The 17,049-nt window shown below is 43.4% G+C and overlaps 1 protein-coding gene across 5 annotated transcripts in view; it reads left to right on the top strand.

Annotated features, from left to right (window-relative positions):
* RGS6 (regulator of G protein signaling 6) overlaps nt 1–17,049 on the top strand; it is a 505,151-nt gene that overhangs the window by 376,680 nt on the left and 111,422 nt on the right. The window lies entirely within an intron of this gene.

Raw genomic sequence — 17,049 nt, 5'->3', positions numbered from 1 at the left:
ACCCACCACCACAGTGTGGTCCTCTTGGGTGTTCCTTCTACCGCTTACATGAAGAAACTCTGAAATACTCAGAATCAACAGAACCTTCACTCTCTTCCCCCTCATCTTACCTTGGGATTCAACTCTGACCGTGACATGGTAGAATGCCAATGTGTTCTGCTTTCTTTCTGTCTCAAGGGTGATCTCTGTTCCTTGTCCCTCTCCCTATCCTCTTCTCGTTCTACCTATTCAGATGCCTGAGCCAGCCTAGCCTCTCAGGTCTGCACGGTTTTATGTTTTTATCTGTAAAATCAGTCTCATTTTTAAATCAGGCGCAGTTCTTGCAAGAAAGGCTCTGCTATGACTCTGACAATGGACTTTTCTCCTCTCTCTACTCCTCTGTGAATTGAAGTTAGATGGATTTCAGATCAATAGCTATATAGCTGTGGTGTTAAGCATTATTTGTGGGGGTGGGGTGAGAGTGAGTGCTAATTTAGAAGAAATTCAAAATCGATATGCCCATTCAGCCTGTAATCTACATTCAGAAAAGAGTCTAGCTGCTGAAGAAGCCTTTTGCTTCATAATTCATGGATAGCAGCACCACCTTGTGGTTAGTAACAACTCTAACCTAATAATGCTTTTGCTGGTAGATAGGTGCTGCTGAGCTGAGGGGGCGGGAGGAGGGGAAGGAATTAGCCATGAAAGGAGTCTAATACTGTACAGCAAGCAAGACACATCCCTTTGTAGTTGATGGCCCATGAAACAGACCCAAGTTGCTGTTTTCCACTGGAGTGTTTATTACAACAAGTATTCTGTGTAAGACAACTCCTAACTAACTTCAAAAAGAGTTTTAACAATGAAGAGTGAAGGGTTTGGGGAGGAAGGATGTGGAGGAAGATGAGGGAAAGCTCTGAGAGAGAGAGAGCATTGACTTCTCCAGATGGCTAAGTAAAAGTGCTTTGTTTCAGGCATGGTTGCTTCATACTTCTGCAGCAGCACTGCACTTGAATTGCAGTTTGAATGGGATTTCTTTTATATGCACGCTGCTAAAGGGGTTGGTGTGGCACTGTGTCAAAACAGAGTAGTCACGACAGGTTTCTTCTGATATTTGGGTACATTTAGTCCTCCTCCATGTCTTCTATGCTGCTTCTATTTCATTTCTGCTCACTAGAGAGGGGCCTCATTGGAAAAATCTGGATCCTGAACTTTGCCAAAGTTCCAGATGAACAATGTTTGACTCAGTGGCTTTAAGCCCTTCTGTAGCATTTACTACATGCAAATGCTTCTGTATTTCCTCCCTTAGAGCTTCCTGCATGAAACTGTGTTCCTGAGAGTAAAGGTCTGTTGTGGGGTGATAAGTTTGTCCCCCTCCCAGGCAGACCTGCCATGTCCCTGGGCTTCCTGGGATCACCACCAACCCCACATGTCCTGCAACACAACAGTGGTTATGCACCAACGCCACTCCCACCAGGCCAGTGGGGCTTAGCAGTTGGAGTCTCTAGTCAACACCCCTCTCACTAGGGCAGTGCAGCCTAGTAACTGGAGTCCCTCGTCAACACCCCTTTCACAAGGTCAGCACAGCCTAGCTGCCAGTGTCTCTATGGTAAAAGGGTGCTGGCTCCCTGGCTCGGGGGTTGAGGAGATGGTAGGGGGACCCAGGCCCTCCCTACTCCACTGGGTCCCAGCCCAGGGACCTATTAGCAGTGGCACAGCTCACTGCTCTCTCAGCAGGGAATCCCACCTCCCACCACACCATGTTGAGAGCCACAGGCTACAGTATCCCATCCTGGGCTACTTCCTACCAATCTCTGCTGGCCTGCTTCTGGGGTCCTTCCTCCATATCCCTTGCAGCGTTGGTGTCTCACTGGCTGGTTTCCTGGGCCAGTCCTTCTGGCGGTTCGTCTGCAGGAGCTCGGGCAATGCCTCCTTCCTCCTCAGCAGCCACCCCTGACTGCGCCTCTCCAGGCTTTTATACCTAGGCTGCAGTTTGAGCATGCCCAGCAGGGCTGCGGGGGCAGGGATTCTTCAGTCAGGTGAGCCTTGTTAAGCCCTGGTTTCCCAGCGTGGGGCTGGTACACCCCATCACACACCCTCCCCCTTAAGAAGGGTTCTGGAGAGTTCATAAGCCCCTGGAAGGTGGCTGCTGTCCCATGCAAGCCGAAAGGCATCGTGATAAATTAAAACAGCCCAAAGAGTGTTGGGAAGGCCATCTTCTCCTTTGATGTTCACCTTTAGGGGTGTGTCTAGACTACATGGCTCCATTGACAGAGCTATGTAGATGAGTGTACTCGGCAAAGGGAAATGAAGCTGCAATTTAAATAATCGCCGTTTTGTTTACATCAAAATGGCCACCGTGCTGTGCTGATCAGCTGATTGTCGGCACAGCACGGTAGTCTAGACGGGGATCTGCCGACCCCAGAACTCTTTGTCATCAGATCCTGTAAGCCTCGTTTCACGCCGTTTCATTTCCCTTTGCCGAGTACACTCATCTACATGGCTACATCGATGGCTCAGGCAATGCCTCCTTCCTCCTCAGCAGCCACCCCATCTGCGCCTCTCTCCAGGCTTTTATACTTGGGCTGCAGTCGGGAGGCAGGACTTCTTCAGCTAGGTGAGCCTGGCTAAGCCCAACTTTCCCAGTACAGGACTGGTGCACCCCATCACAAGGTCTAGTAAACTAGATCAGTGTTTCCAAAACTGGGCCATGGGCCCGCTTTGGGAAAGCTGCTAGTAGGCTTGCGCCACTTTGCTTACCTAAAGGGTAAGTGCAATATTTATATTCCAATTGATTTATAATTATAGGGTAAAATTAGACTTCTGAAAGGGGTACAGTAGTTTGGAACGGTTGAATGCCTCTGCTATAGATAACTGTATGAAGGTATAATCTTTGCCTATTAATTCCCAATTCTCCCTGATCATAGAATGGGAAGGAACCTCAAAAGATCATCAAGTCCAGTCCCTTGCACTCACAGCAGTACCAAGCACCATCTAGATCAGGGGTGTCCAAACTTTTTTCAAAGAGGGCCAGATTTGATGAAGTGAACATGCGTGAGGGCCGACCATTTTGCCTGACATTCTTTGAACCATTAAAATTAAATGCAGATTAACTATTTTATGCAAAGTTTATTGCAAACGGCATACTTTTCATTTCGTCACATGGATGACAAATCTAAACAGGTGTTAAATCACTCTGCCTTTCATATCTGAAGGCCAGATGAAAAAAAATCCAGGAAGCTGAAATATATGTCAGGAACATTGTAAAGTACATTACATATTATTGGTAATAAAGGTTGTCTGTCAACTTTTAAGTTAAAAAAATATGAACAGGAACATAACACCAAGTATACATGTTGTGTCTAAATATATTTATAACTGATTTAGATCAACTGACATTAACTGAGATTTTACAATGTATTCATCTCAATACATATGGATTTGTTGGGGGCCATAAAAGATAGAAATTGCCAAATTATCTGTGGGCCGTATTAAACCGGAACACGGGCCGCAATTGGCCCACGGGCTGGACTTTGGACATGCCTGATCTAGATCATCCCTGACAGGTGTTTGTCCAACCTGCTCTTAAAAATCTCCAGTGATGGAGTTTGCACAAACTCCTTAGGCAATTTATTCCAGTGCTTAACTACTTTGACAATTAGGAGCTTTTTCCTAATGACCAACCTAAACTTCCCTTGCTGCAATTTAAGCCCATTGCTTCTTCTCCTATCATCAGAGATGAAGCAGAATAATTTTCTCCCTCCTCCTTGTAACATCCTTCCTAGGTACTTGAAAGCTTTCCCCTTTCAGTTTTCTCCTTTTTCAAACTAAACATACCCAATTACTTTAATCTTCCCTCATAGGTCATGTTTTTTATACCTTTAATCATTCTTGTTGCATTTCTCTGGAATTTCTCCAATTTGTCCACATCTTTCCTGAAATGTGGAGCCCAAAACTAGACACAATACTTTATGTGAGGCCTAATCAGTGTAGAGTGGAGCGGAAGAATGACTTCTCGTGTCTTGCGAACAACACTCATGTTAATACATCTCAGAATTATGTTTGCTTTTTTTACAGTTGTGTCACACTTTTGAGTCATATTTAGCATGTGGTCCACTATAATCTCCAGATCTCTTTCTGCGGTACTCCTTGCTAAACAGTCATTTCTCATTTTGTACGTGTGCAACTGATTGTTCCTTACTAAGTGGAGTACCTTGCATTTGTCCTTGTTGAATTTCATCCTGTTTACCTCAGACCCTTTCTTCAGTTTGTCCAGATCATTTTCAATTATAATCCTAACCTCCAAAGCACTTGCAACCCCTTCCGGCTTGGTATCATCCCCACACTTTTTAAGTGTACTCTCTGTACCATTATCTAAATAAGCAATGAAGATATTAACAGAACCAGACCCAGAACTGATCCCTGTGGGTCCCCACTCAATATGCCCTTGCAGCAAGACTGTGAACCATTGATAACTACTCTCTGGGAACTGTTATCCAACTAGTTAAGCACCCACCTTATAGTAGCCCCATCCAGGTTGTATTAATTAATTAGGTGTTTACTTTTATTATTTTGAATGCACAATATTAGCAATGATAGTAATGATTAAATAAAAAACCTGTACTTATAAACACATATTTGAAAAGTATGACATTCACCCATTCCTAGGCAGGCCAGCTACCATAACCATACCAAAATACCACTAAAACAGAACCTTACAGGGGGAAAAACAGGCATAAACCAGTTCAACACCTCCCACCTGGTTATAATTTGCATGCTCCCTTTCTGAAACCCTGTCCTCAAGTATGCAGACAGTCTGAACCTTTGGTCTTGCCTCTCAGCATGCCTTTCCTCTATCCACAAGTCCCTCTGTCTTGGTACTGGACATGCTTGTGGGCCTTCTCAAGAGCTTCAACCATAAGTTTATCATGGAAATGCTTCCTCTGGGAATGGTCCATGAAGGTACATTGGGCTGGGCTTTTGCTGCAATGTGAGTAAGCTGTGGAGGTGCTTCAGGCACTAGCGATTGAAGGTCCTAGAGCAGGACAAACCACAGAGGGGGTTATTGTCACAACCAGGAGGAGCACAGAAAAAATCATTGTGGCGTTTCTAGCACAAAAAATTATTCTTTTACAAATTGAACTTCAGTGGGCTGTGAGAAGGAGGCTTCAGACCACAGAAGGTCCCTGGACACAGTCTGGTCAGTCTTAGCAAATATGTGTAGGCAGATGTGCACATTTAAAATGCTATGCTGCTTTTCTGATTTTTAGAAAACTGCCAGAATATTTAGGTTATGAAGAGGAAGAGAAGTTGGTGATCAAGGGCTTTGCTACAAAAGCTTTTTCTGTCACTTCAGGTCCTCCATGTTTTTGGAGGACAGGATGGTTTTTGTGGTGCCCAGCTAGCAATAGGAAGATGTTGTTATTTCAAGCTACTGGTGGAAAACCTGCAGTTTATGCAACAAAAGGATTCAAACATATAGTGACTGATTAGCACATTTGTGAGTGGTGTGGGCTAGTCAGCTCCCCAGCCCTTCCCCAAAATGTGATTACCAATCTGGAGTTAGTACTTCCAAAAAAGTTTGCAGTTTATCAGTGCTGGGTCAGAATTAGGAAGGAAGTAACAAGGTGCTGCATTAGCACCCACATAGCGTAGCCTGTATGGCTTCAAGCAAAGAGCAGGACACCATAGCCTTCCTCCTGCTCTCTGGCACATTTCTGGACAAAATGTAAATGATTGTGTCACCTATGGACTGCCTCTAACTGAGGTGGACTAGATTTGTAAATGGAACACATTTCCTTACAGCTCACTGTTTCCAGGTAGCTCAATAGACATTTGCGTGGATACAGAGTGAGGTACTTACAGGCAAGGCAATGTAAGGTTTGTTACTTTAAGAAACAGGAATGGCCCTTGCAAAAATCTGTGCCTTTGCAGCAAGAATACACTTCCAAGGTTTTCTTGACTGTTTGCCATTTCCTGGTTGCCATTTTGAAATTCAAGATGCTGGGATACAATCTGCTATTGATGGATACACACTGCTAGCTGGACCCTCTCCCCCCCACCCTTATATTTTTTTCATTAGCTCAGAGAGTAGAAAGACCTCCCGTTACTGCATAAATAAATATTAAAATGGAATCAAAAACTTACTGTTCCACTTGTCTATTGCATGCTCTGCAGCAGACTGTTCCTCAGGTGGCGGGGGCACTCAAACAGTGCTTTCAAATATGGACCCAGGATGTGCTGCTGATGCTCCTGCACAAAAGCCTGCCATGGGACTGGTATCAGTAGGCCAGCTGATGGAGAGGGGAGATAAATGGAACAACAGCCTGGGGCCTGGTTATTCAAAAGGTCCTGGGGCTTTTGGCCACTGCCACCGCTGCAGTGGTGGTTTCCAGAACCCTGGGCCCTTTAAATTGCTGCTGGAGTGTGGCACCCATCTGCCTGAAGCCCCATCCCTTCCAGGGGCACAGAGCCGGAGTCCCACCCCCATGCATTTTGCCTATGGGCCTGGCAAATACATCAGCCCCCAGGCACATCAGCAGCAGAATTGCTTCATTATCCTCGTTCAGTGCCTGTTGTGGGCTCCCATCACTTCCCATGCTGGACTCTGGCTCCAGTAGGGTGCCATCCTGGCTGACCAGGTCACCATGCACCACTGTTGGCTCCATGCTGGGTGCAGCACATTTCCTGGTTGCTATTTTGAAATTCAAGATGCTTGAATACAATCTGCTATTGACGGATACACACTGCTAGCTGGACCCCCCGATCCCCCCGCTTTTTTTTTCATTAGCTCAGAGAGTGGAAAGACCTCTTGTTACTGCATAAATAAATATTAAAATGGAATAAAAAACTTACCAGGGCTTCTGTTCCACTTGTCTATTGCATGCTCTGCAGCAGACTGTTCCTCAGGTGGCAGGCACAATGTGGCCTTTTCAACACAGGCACAATGGCAGTTAGTTGTCTGAGGTGTGATTCTGGACCCTGGTTTTCTGGTGCTCACTTTTGAGCTGATTAATCCATTCCCTGCACTGGTCACCAGTCCAATAAATTTGCAAAGCTGCCAACTTCTTTGCTGGTGTGTGGGCATCCCTGGTACTCTTCCTAAAGTCCACAGTTTTGTTGGCCCCATACCAGGGATTTACCAACATCTGTCTATGCTCTTGTGACGGTGAAGCAGCATGCTTTGCACAAGGCTTGTTCTGGTTCTGAGGCAAACAAAGAAGGCTCTCAGCTGGTGGTTTGCATCTCAGTGCTCAACAGTAACATAAGACTTCATGCTGACTCATGGAGATGCTGCCATGTACATGAAGGGGAGTGATTTCCATTTTCACTGGAGTGGATTTAAGATTCTTGGGACAGAGAAGACAAAAGAAGTTGGCCCATGAGATTGTGAGATACTTTTGATGGACTTTCAGGCCCTAACCCAAGAGGGGGGCTGCATCTAACTGCAAAGTAATAAGATTTGAATGCTGTATCATGGCTTGACTGGGACTTGGACCCTCCAGCCTTGCAGGGTCCTAGGAGCCTTGATCTGAGCCCAAGTCTGAGAGATTTGTGTGTAAATGGGAGGAAGGAGGGCTGAGCTCAATCCTGTTTCTGAGCCCAAGCTTGCGTTGCAGTGTAGACCCAGTGATGCTAAGCACACTGATGCTCTACCTACAAAGAGATGGGAAAAGGCAGAGAGTGATAGACCTTTGATTTTCATGGCTGATGTTTCAGACTTCATCTCTTGCATACCTGCAAGGAAGAGTGGAAGACCTAAGGCTGTTAGGTACTGAGTTCCCCAGTTCATGTTACGGGTGCTGCTGAACTAAAGCACAACCCAAGAGGAGAATATAAGCAGGAGGTCAGGATAAGGAAGGGTCTTCTCATGGTGGGAAAGCTGGTGTTATCCTTCTGCAGCTACATCAGAACAATACACAGGTAATGCTGATGGGGTTATAGTGGAACCATGTGACCTCTTAATAAATAGAATGATTTATCATGACCGGAGTTCTTAAGTGTCTGTTCAAGCACTGAAGCATTAAACAGAATTCCTACTGAAATCAATGAGAGCCTTGCTTATGTAAGGTCTCTAGTAAACCAAATAATTAAAAATGCTGGGTTACTTGGGGCCTGGCTCCCCTCTACATGCATTGTGCATTGTTTGTTGTGTTATACTTTTGCAAAGAGTGTTTAAATATGTTACTGTGTGATTGAAGCATTTGGATTTGGTAATGTTTGATTCCCACTTGGTACAGGTGTAAATCATGACGCAAGGTGTGAGGTAGCGGAGAATCAGACAGTTGTGGAGCTATGTTGAGTTACACCGATCAGGTATCTGGCCCTTGATATTTTACAGCCTTTCTTTTCCTTTTAGAAATGTTCTATTTAAAAAGTATCAAATATTATTTATGTGACAGAACACTGATGTTTGTTTAAAGTGTGTCAGTATGAAATATATATGCACACCAGAATTTTCAGTGCCCTGATTCCAGCAGTGTTTTCAGTTGCTTCCTTTGCAATTTTGTTACTGAATTATTATGACAGGATGAGGGGTAGTGTCTAAATGTTAGAGTATGGCTAAAGGCCAAGCTGGTAAATTATACAAGCTGCTTTCAGTCATTTGTGTTGTAATTTAATGCTAGAGAGGATAGAAAAACAAGTCTAACTTTATTAAAAATGCAGATGGGGAGAAAAATACATCTGCAGTGCTTAACTATTAGAAGAAGGAGCCTATTTCTCATTTTCTTGTAAATGCTGATAACTGTGTTACTGCTGAGGCTGCATGAACACAAAGTAAACTTTCCCATCTCTCATATATATTTTTTAAACCGCTCATGAGAGCTGTGTGGGTCTTTTATAGAGATGACAGCAGTAAGCTATTAGGCTGGTGCAAAGCATGTGATTTCACATTTTTTTCATATTTATAACTTTGTTGTAATGAAACTTGCTGCAACTGTGACAGTAAAACTGTGTTATTCAGTGAACCACAGAAAGATAGGCTAGTAGCCAGTCACTAGTTGAGCTATTTGAAGATGCAATTTTTCTATTCCCTGTTCCACTGCAGAATTCTCAGGGATAAATATTTAACAGTTCTTGAGTTGCTCGAATGGCCCTATAAGTACCTAATATAGAAGATGGATCTTCCTCTCTGAGATGAGTAGAGGTGGGCACAAGTCAAAAAACTTGAACTTCTGTATAAATTGTTCTCAGGTTTTTGGTCGGGAGAAAGGGCCATGTCTTGGGCTTTGGTTTGGCCCATTATACAGACTGGGATCATTTACAAAATTTGAATCTGCACCAGCTTCTGATTTTTGAATCCCGCCAAAGTTTGTGGAGTTTGGGACTAGACATAGTTTATCTGAAATCAGTGTAATTACTCCTGATTTACATCACTGTAGCTGAGATGAGAATGTGGCTTGGCATCTTTTTGAAAACCGCTTTCACAATATTCAACCAGTCAAGGGGCTGTTTTGGTATGGCCTAGGTATGATATGCCAGTTTTCATTTCTGGGCTCATGTTCAGCCAGCTGGATTCCTCAGCATTCACTGGCAGGTCTTCAGTGCTGCTTTGCTTTATGTCCATTGGGAGTGAGAATGCTATGGCAGTCTATGGATTAGTAGGATATTGAGCATTGACCTGGAGACCTACATAGGCATGATTTGAGCCAACCTAGCTCAACAGTGAGAAACCACCAAACATATGTCTATACTACAATTAGACGCCTGCGGCTGGCCCATGCCAGCTGGCTTGGGCTGTGGGGCTCAAGCTAAGGGGCTGTTTGATAATTGTGATATAGATGTTCAGGCTCAAGCTCTGAGACCCTCTCGCCATCCCAGGTCCTAGAACCCAGGCTTCAGCTTGAGCCTGAATATCTACACCATAGTTCAAGAGCCCCTTACCCTGGACCATGCAAGTCAGAGTCAGTTGGCTCAGGCCAGCTGCGGGTTTTTAAACTGCAGGGTAGACCTATCCCACGGGTCTGTGCCAGAGGATCATGGAGGGAAAGTTTGAGCAGCTCAAAGGAGGAGGCCTGGTAGACGGATGTTTAGGATCCAGGGATCCTCTAATGTTAATCTCTACCTCCTTAGGATGTATAAAGCTAACCTGTGTGTTGCTGCCTGTGTGAAATAAACATATTGGATGGAAAGACCAAAGCTGCAGAATGGAATGGTGAGCAATGTAAAATTGCAGATTTTACATTATGAACTAATTTAAACTAGATCTAAACTGAAGAAATTTTGAAATCGCTGCCTAGATCCTAGTTACAATGGGGGCAGTTCTGTCTCTTTTATTAATTGCTATCAGGCTGGTCTCATCCTCTGAGATTCTGTGGTTCATGTTATTTTCTTCTGCCTGCCCACTCCCCATGATTGCAGTGCATGGTATTTCCATTCCCCTTCACAGGCTATCTCCTCTAACCTTCTTCCCAGCAGGAATGTGCATCAACACCCTACAGTTCAAGTTGGGTCTGGGACATTTCCCATCTTTGTGAGAGAATTATTCTGCTCTTGCATAAGTGCTGCCTATCATACTTCAGAGCCTGGTGTCAATGACAAGTACAAGCCAAGGCGAAAGTCATTCACTTTAATGGGCTTTCAATAAATGACAAGGTTAACCTTCCATAATCTGATTCAAATATCCATTTACTTATGCAGATGTGTACTCTGAAGCAGCAGAAGAGTGTTGTGCTGCCCAAGTTTGGGGTCAAAGGAGATGACACATTTTGGAAATATCGTACTTGCATAAGGGTGCCAACTTTGCCTCTTGGAATGCATCATCTCACCTCATCTTGAGTGTCTCAGCAGCTTCAGAGACAGCCACAGACCTGACCTAGTACAGGAGAATTGAAGGAATGGGTGAATGGGAATGGCATGTCTGTCCAACAGGTGAGCCAGAAGCCACACTGAGATCTAGGGCTATGTCTAGACTGCAGGCTTCTTTCGAAAGAGGCTCTTTCGAAAGATCGCGTCTAGACTGCAGGCGGATCTTTCGAAAGAGAAATCCGCTTTTTCGAAAGAGAGCACCCAGCGAGTCTGGATGCTCTCTTTCGAAGACGGCCTCTTTACATTGAAGAACGCCTTCTTTTGAAAGAGGAACTTTCGAAAGAAGGCGTTCTTCCTCGTGAAATGAGGTTTACCGCCATCGAAAGAAAAGCCGCGTTCTTTCGAAATAATTTCGAAAGAACGCGGCTTGAGTCTGGACGCAGGGGAAGTTTTTTCGGGAAAAGGCTACTTTTTCCGAAAAAACCCCTGAGTCTGAACACGGCCTAGGACATGTAAAGGAGCAGAGTGTTAGCTGCATATTTATCATATGGAGAAAGTAATTTGTCCCTGTAGTTGCTCTATCCCCATATGATGCTGTTGTATCACTGACATGAAAAGATCACTGAATGTGTTGCTTCCTATCATGCTAGTAAGTGATTCTTTTGCTTTGTACAGAAGTATTACCTTTTACAACACTAAACACCCAACCCCCATCCCTCACCACAGACATCTTTGTTAAACATTTATGTTGTAAAATCAAGCTTGAGAATATTAGGAAACACTAGAGTTAAGGTTTCCTGTGCAACCTGAATTTTCTGCCCTTGTAATGCTGTGCGCGTTACAAGACAGTCTTTAACTCCATGATCACTCTCTAGGGTCTATATTTTTCTACAGAACCCTGCCTCATTCAATGACTGAGTAGTTATTCAATATTTCTTTTTTATCCTTCACATTCAGTGAGTAGCCCTCACCTTATTCATCTCACTCTAAACCTGGGGTGGGGAACCTCAGGCCCAGGGACTAGATGCAGCCCTCAGCTTGCTTGGATCTGGCCCCCCAGGCTCAGGCTCCCCTCCGACTATTGGGGAGCTCATGCTGGTGTTCCAGCCCTCCTACTGCCCCCATGGCTGGAGTTCACAAAATCTACTAGGCTGGGCCCTCTAGGCTCTGGTGTGCGAGGAGAATGTAGCGAGTGTCTTTCTCTTTCTCAGTCAAGGGCCACAGTGAGGGTTTTATTTCTACTTCTCATGAGTGTGTGTGTGGCCCCTGACTGATTTTTCTGTGGGTCAGTGGCCCCCGATCCAAAAAGGTTCCCAGACCCTGATCTAAACAGAGTGGGAAATATTTTGGGGGCCAGGGGCCGATGATCCACAGAAAAATCAATCGAGGGCCAGAGTTGCAGGGAGGTGGCAGGGGAGGGGACTGGTGTGCCATCACGGGCTCCCCAGAGCTGGGGGAAGCCCTAAGCCTTGAGGGCCAGATCCAGGCAACCCACGGTCTGCATCCAGCCCCTGGGTTCCCTATTCCTCATCTCAACCCTGTACTGAAAACATAGTTATTAATTTTCTCCTGGGTGTTACTGTGGTGTTCTCACTATAGTACTTAAGTGTTTCACAAACACTAATTAATTTATATTTCCAACATCACTGAAATGAGGGCGTGGCATTAACCTCACTTATATGTGGACAACTGAGGAACAAAGATTAAGGACAAAATTGTCAAAAGTATCCATTAATTTTGGGTTCATAGGCCTGATAACTTTTAAATCATACTTAGCTTTTTTTTTTTTAATAGCACTTTGAATAGTCAAAGCACAGCTCCAAGTCATCTTTAGCTGCAGTTGAGAGTCTTTTGCAAGTTTAGCTCCCAAGTGTCTCATGGTAGGCGCCCACAGAAATGTAGAACACACAACTGTGAAAATTTTGCCTCCAGTGATTTCCTCAGTATCACATAAGAAGTCTGTAGTAGGGCAGAAATATAATCCAGCTCTCTGGGGCAACAATCAGTTGCCTTAACCATGACGCCATAGCTTCTCTTCCAGGACTCCAATCCAAAACATGTGTGAACTAAAAAATTTTGCAGGTTTATTATCTGGGGATAAAACTCACAGGAATGGAAAAAGGCTCCTTCTTGCTACTAAATTTCAAAATTCTTTCCCCAAAGCATGGGGATACTCGAGCTTCTTAGCTAAATCGGCTATATATTTTAGAGTGTTTGTCTGTCTGTACAAGAACTCCTGCCAAATAGTAAGAACTGGGACCACCAAATTCATTATGCAGCTTCCTCTTATCATAACTTAAAGCCAGGTCAGGGTTTGGTTGTGCAAGGAAAAAGGATGTGCCCAGAATGGGATTGCTTCTCATAAAAGCATACAGAAAAGAGACAGTCACCAGAGAGGGTGAAAGAGATTGGCTGAGGGCGTGCGTATCCCCATCCAGGACTGCTCCAGCCCCCCACTCCCAGCATATCGCTGGCTGTTCCTTTTTGCTAGGGAGTGAGGATGAGTGCACAGTTTGCTGCATTCTTCACTCTGGCTGGTGGAGAGCGCAGAAAGCAGAAAAACCTGGACCTGCCCCAGCCAGGGGACATGCACCCCTCCCCCCACTGTGCCTGCTGGAGCTGCAGTGGCCGTAGGGAGGTGCTTCACCTGGCTCTAAGCTGCTGCAGTGAGAGAGGGCTGGGTTGGCTGGGCTTGTCCTCATACTGTATACTGCACCCCTCATCCCAGTCCTACTCCAGATAAATTATTTAAATGAAACACGTACATTTTCATTTTATTTTCCAAACACCAAAAATTAAGGACCCGAATAATGCCTGGTACATCTTTTAGTAGTTTGTTTTTATGTATACATATATATATAAACTTGGGGAAAACAATTATTTTTCTCTAGCTTCATTATTGGAAACAATTTAACCATTTTAGCTCAAATTACAAAATAATTTAGCCTAAAGCAGATATGCGGCATGGAAATTTTGGACCAAAGAGTTAGCCTGGCAAAGTTCCGCGCTTCTGAAAACAGGGATTTATTCTAAAGTTAAACAACCTTATATAGAGATCTCTACCAGCTCCAGCTACAATGGAGCAACCCTTTCCTGCCTCCCTCTGTATCCAGAACTCTCCAAGTGGCTTTTGCAGGGAAAAGGAAGAGAAGGAGGGCTACAGAAAAAGCCCAGGAAAGGTGCTGTCTGTGTTGTTTCTCTGCCACTTCAGTTCTTGTTCATTCAAAGTGATAAACTGTCTGTTTGGATGCCTATAGCAATGGGTCTCTTTCTGCAGTCAGCATCCAGAATGCTATTTAATGGGATGGAGCAAAATGTAGAAAATAAATGAACTGTAATCAATAATGATAATATCACTTTAATCAGCCTCCATGATGAAAAGCAAGTAACAAGAAATTCATTCAGAAGCAGGAAGGAAGTTGTCCTACCAGAGAGTTAAGAAAGCAATTAAAGAGGATAAGATCATTGCAGAGAAGCTAAATGATTACTTTGAATTTTTTCAGTTTGACACATTTTCAGAGTTAATAGAAATTGTGAATGATCAGCATTTGTGAGTATCAAGCCAATTATTTACCTGCCAACACTAAATATGGATTTAAGTACCTGTCACTAGATACCTTAATTTGCAAGTGTCCTTAATTTCTCTAAACATCAGTTTCTCTTTTTGTAATAAGGATGAAATAATGCTTATCTCCTTCTACTGGATGTGCAAGAATTAGTTAATACGGTTTTCAAGATGAAAAGCATTATATAAATTCTTTTGATCACTTTCATAACAAGCTCCTTATGGGAAGTTTTGGATACTTTTTTTGCGCTTGTAAACTACAAAATTTGCATCATAAGAGTTTCCCTACCCTTTACCTCTCAACGCCTTTCCCCTACAAATCGTTTCAAGCAGAAGAGGCTTAGAACTTACATTTCCCAAATCACATTGCTGAGGACAAAAGCTTTGCCAGGAAATATGGTAGGTTATAAGCTATGATAATTTTTTATCTTTAAAGTAGCTGGGTTCTTTTCCAGCCCCAGTGTTTCTGAAGTCATAGGTACTACTAAAACATTCTGGGTGTGTCTACACTGGGCCACTTATTCCGGAAAATCAGCCGCTTTTCCAGAATAAGCCGCGAGCTGTCTACACTGGCCCTTGAATTTCCGGAAAAGCAACGATGCTGTACTGTACAAAATCAGCCGCTATTCCGGAAACCGTACGATGCTCCCGCTCGGGCATAAGTCCTTTTTCCGGAAAAGCTTTTCCGGAAAAGGGCCAGTGTAGACAGCTTTTCCGGAAAAGCGCGCCGCCAATGTAGACGCGCTTTTCTGGAAAAGCGCATCGTTATCACGGAAACTCCGTGGCCAATGTAGACGCTCCTTTTCCGGAAAAGCTGAAAACGGAATGTATTCCGTTTTAAGCATTTCCGGAAATTCATGCCAGTGTAGACGTAGCTTCATAGTCCCCACCGTTTGATTAATCTTGATTGAACACAGCTTCTTTTTTTTATAGGCTTTGTTCAGGTTTTGATTTTTTCAAAATGTCTTGTCCCCCTTTTAGTTAAGTGTAAGAGTGTAATAAAACTGAAGGTGCATACAGTGTTTCATTTTACAGAAACATTATAGGTGCTGATTAAATTTTGTAATTTTAGTTGATAAAACACAATTTATTGTTTTGACTTGAATAAGTTGTATCCTTTGCTTTCTCCGGCTTTAATTTTGCCTATTAACATTGCTTTTTTTTCCCCCAAAGTTTTCTCCTGTGTAGTTCTTGTGCTCGCTATTCCCTTGTAGATCATATACCTGGCTTCTGAGAATTGACTATCAGGCAGTTGTGGATGAGCAAGATATCAGTTCATAAATTATTATATGAAACTGTCAAGAAGGTTTTATAAAATAAGCTGTGGGTGCAATGACATTAGACTCCCTCAGTGTTGCTTTACTACTTCAGTAATTCATCTATCCAGCTGCTTGATATTTGTGTAATACAATATTATCTACATTGTCAGCTCTTTTGGGGGCAGCACCTGCATAAAGGCACAGTCCTGTATTATTTTTCATAATACTATAATCATTATTTAAGCTCTGATCCTGCAATTTGTTGCACATAGGCAGACTTCAATACCTGTGTGGATTCCAATAGAGGTGAAGGAGATCTGAGCAGGTGCAGAAATCTGCCATCGTGCTATGAATGGTGGAATTGGGGATTTTGACTGTAAATTATTACATAGACTGCAAGCTCTTTGGAGCATAATGCCTGTGCACTATCTGCGTGTACATTGCCAGCACAATAGGACCTCTAGGTGCTGCCATAATACTAAATAATGCACAGGCAAGATGGAAAATGTAAGAAATGTAAAGGGAAATCCTAATTGCTAAACATTCCATGATGCTATTTCTGTGATGAGGCTCCATGCTGACTCTGAGTGGTGCAATTATCAGTGCTAATAAGGAGAGATAATTATCACACTTTCAGACAGCAATGCTGGAGCATTTCAAGTTGACCCTACTATGTTTTTACATGATTTTTAGCGAGGAAATACTAAAAATTGCTTCCCTGTATTGTGATACAGTTCCTAGAAGGGTCACATCACAAAAATTAGAGCACTATACTCAATATATAGTATAGCTAAGGTTCTAAACTTCATCCCCAAGCAAAACTTCTACTGAGGGGTTTGCCAAAGAAAAGATATAAGACTGAGCTCTGAGGAAATAAGCCTTGCTGGGAGATTCCACAGTAACCAGTTTTGTCCTTCAACTTGGGTTCTTTTGTTTGTTTGCTTTCTAACATGATCTGGAAGTGAAGGCATGAAAATTAATCTTGTCATTCCCAGATGCACCCTGGAGGCAATTGCTGCCCCCAGATAGACATTGGCATGATTCCATTTATTATTTATTGTCATTATTAGCAGAGAATGGAATGACCTGCAGAGTTAAATGTATCCCCATGTTTATATTGTAAGGGGCCATTTTGGTTACTTAAGATTTTTTTCTATTTTGTTGCTGACACGCAAGTTCGGTATTTGATCAGATTCAGTGATAAGAGTTTGAAAATGTATTTTGCACACCACAGGCAGACTGAATTTTGTAATGCAGTCTCTCAGTGGCTTCCAGTGGTTGATTGGTTCTGCTCATATGCATAACTTAGGAAAATGTGTAGGCAGTACCGCATCTTTCTCCACAGTTAGTGAATGAGTGCTCTGGGTCATGGGCATATAGAAGATGGTGCATCTTCATAGGATTTCTGTCATTTTATGTATGATATAGAAAGTTGTGTGTGGACAGAGGCAAAGGCTCCTGCTTCATTGCTTGCTTATGTAGTGTTGGTCCATAACACTCCAC

This window comes from Pelodiscus sinensis, chromosome 4, assembly GCF_049634645.1.
Source record: "Pelodiscus sinensis isolate JC-2024 chromosome 4, ASM4963464v1, whole genome shotgun sequence".
Classification (NCBI taxonomy): domain Eukaryota; kingdom Metazoa; phylum Chordata; order Testudines; family Trionychidae; genus Pelodiscus; species Pelodiscus sinensis.
Note: the sequence above shows the minus strand (reverse complement) of the source record. Positions and strands in the feature narration are given on the sequence as shown.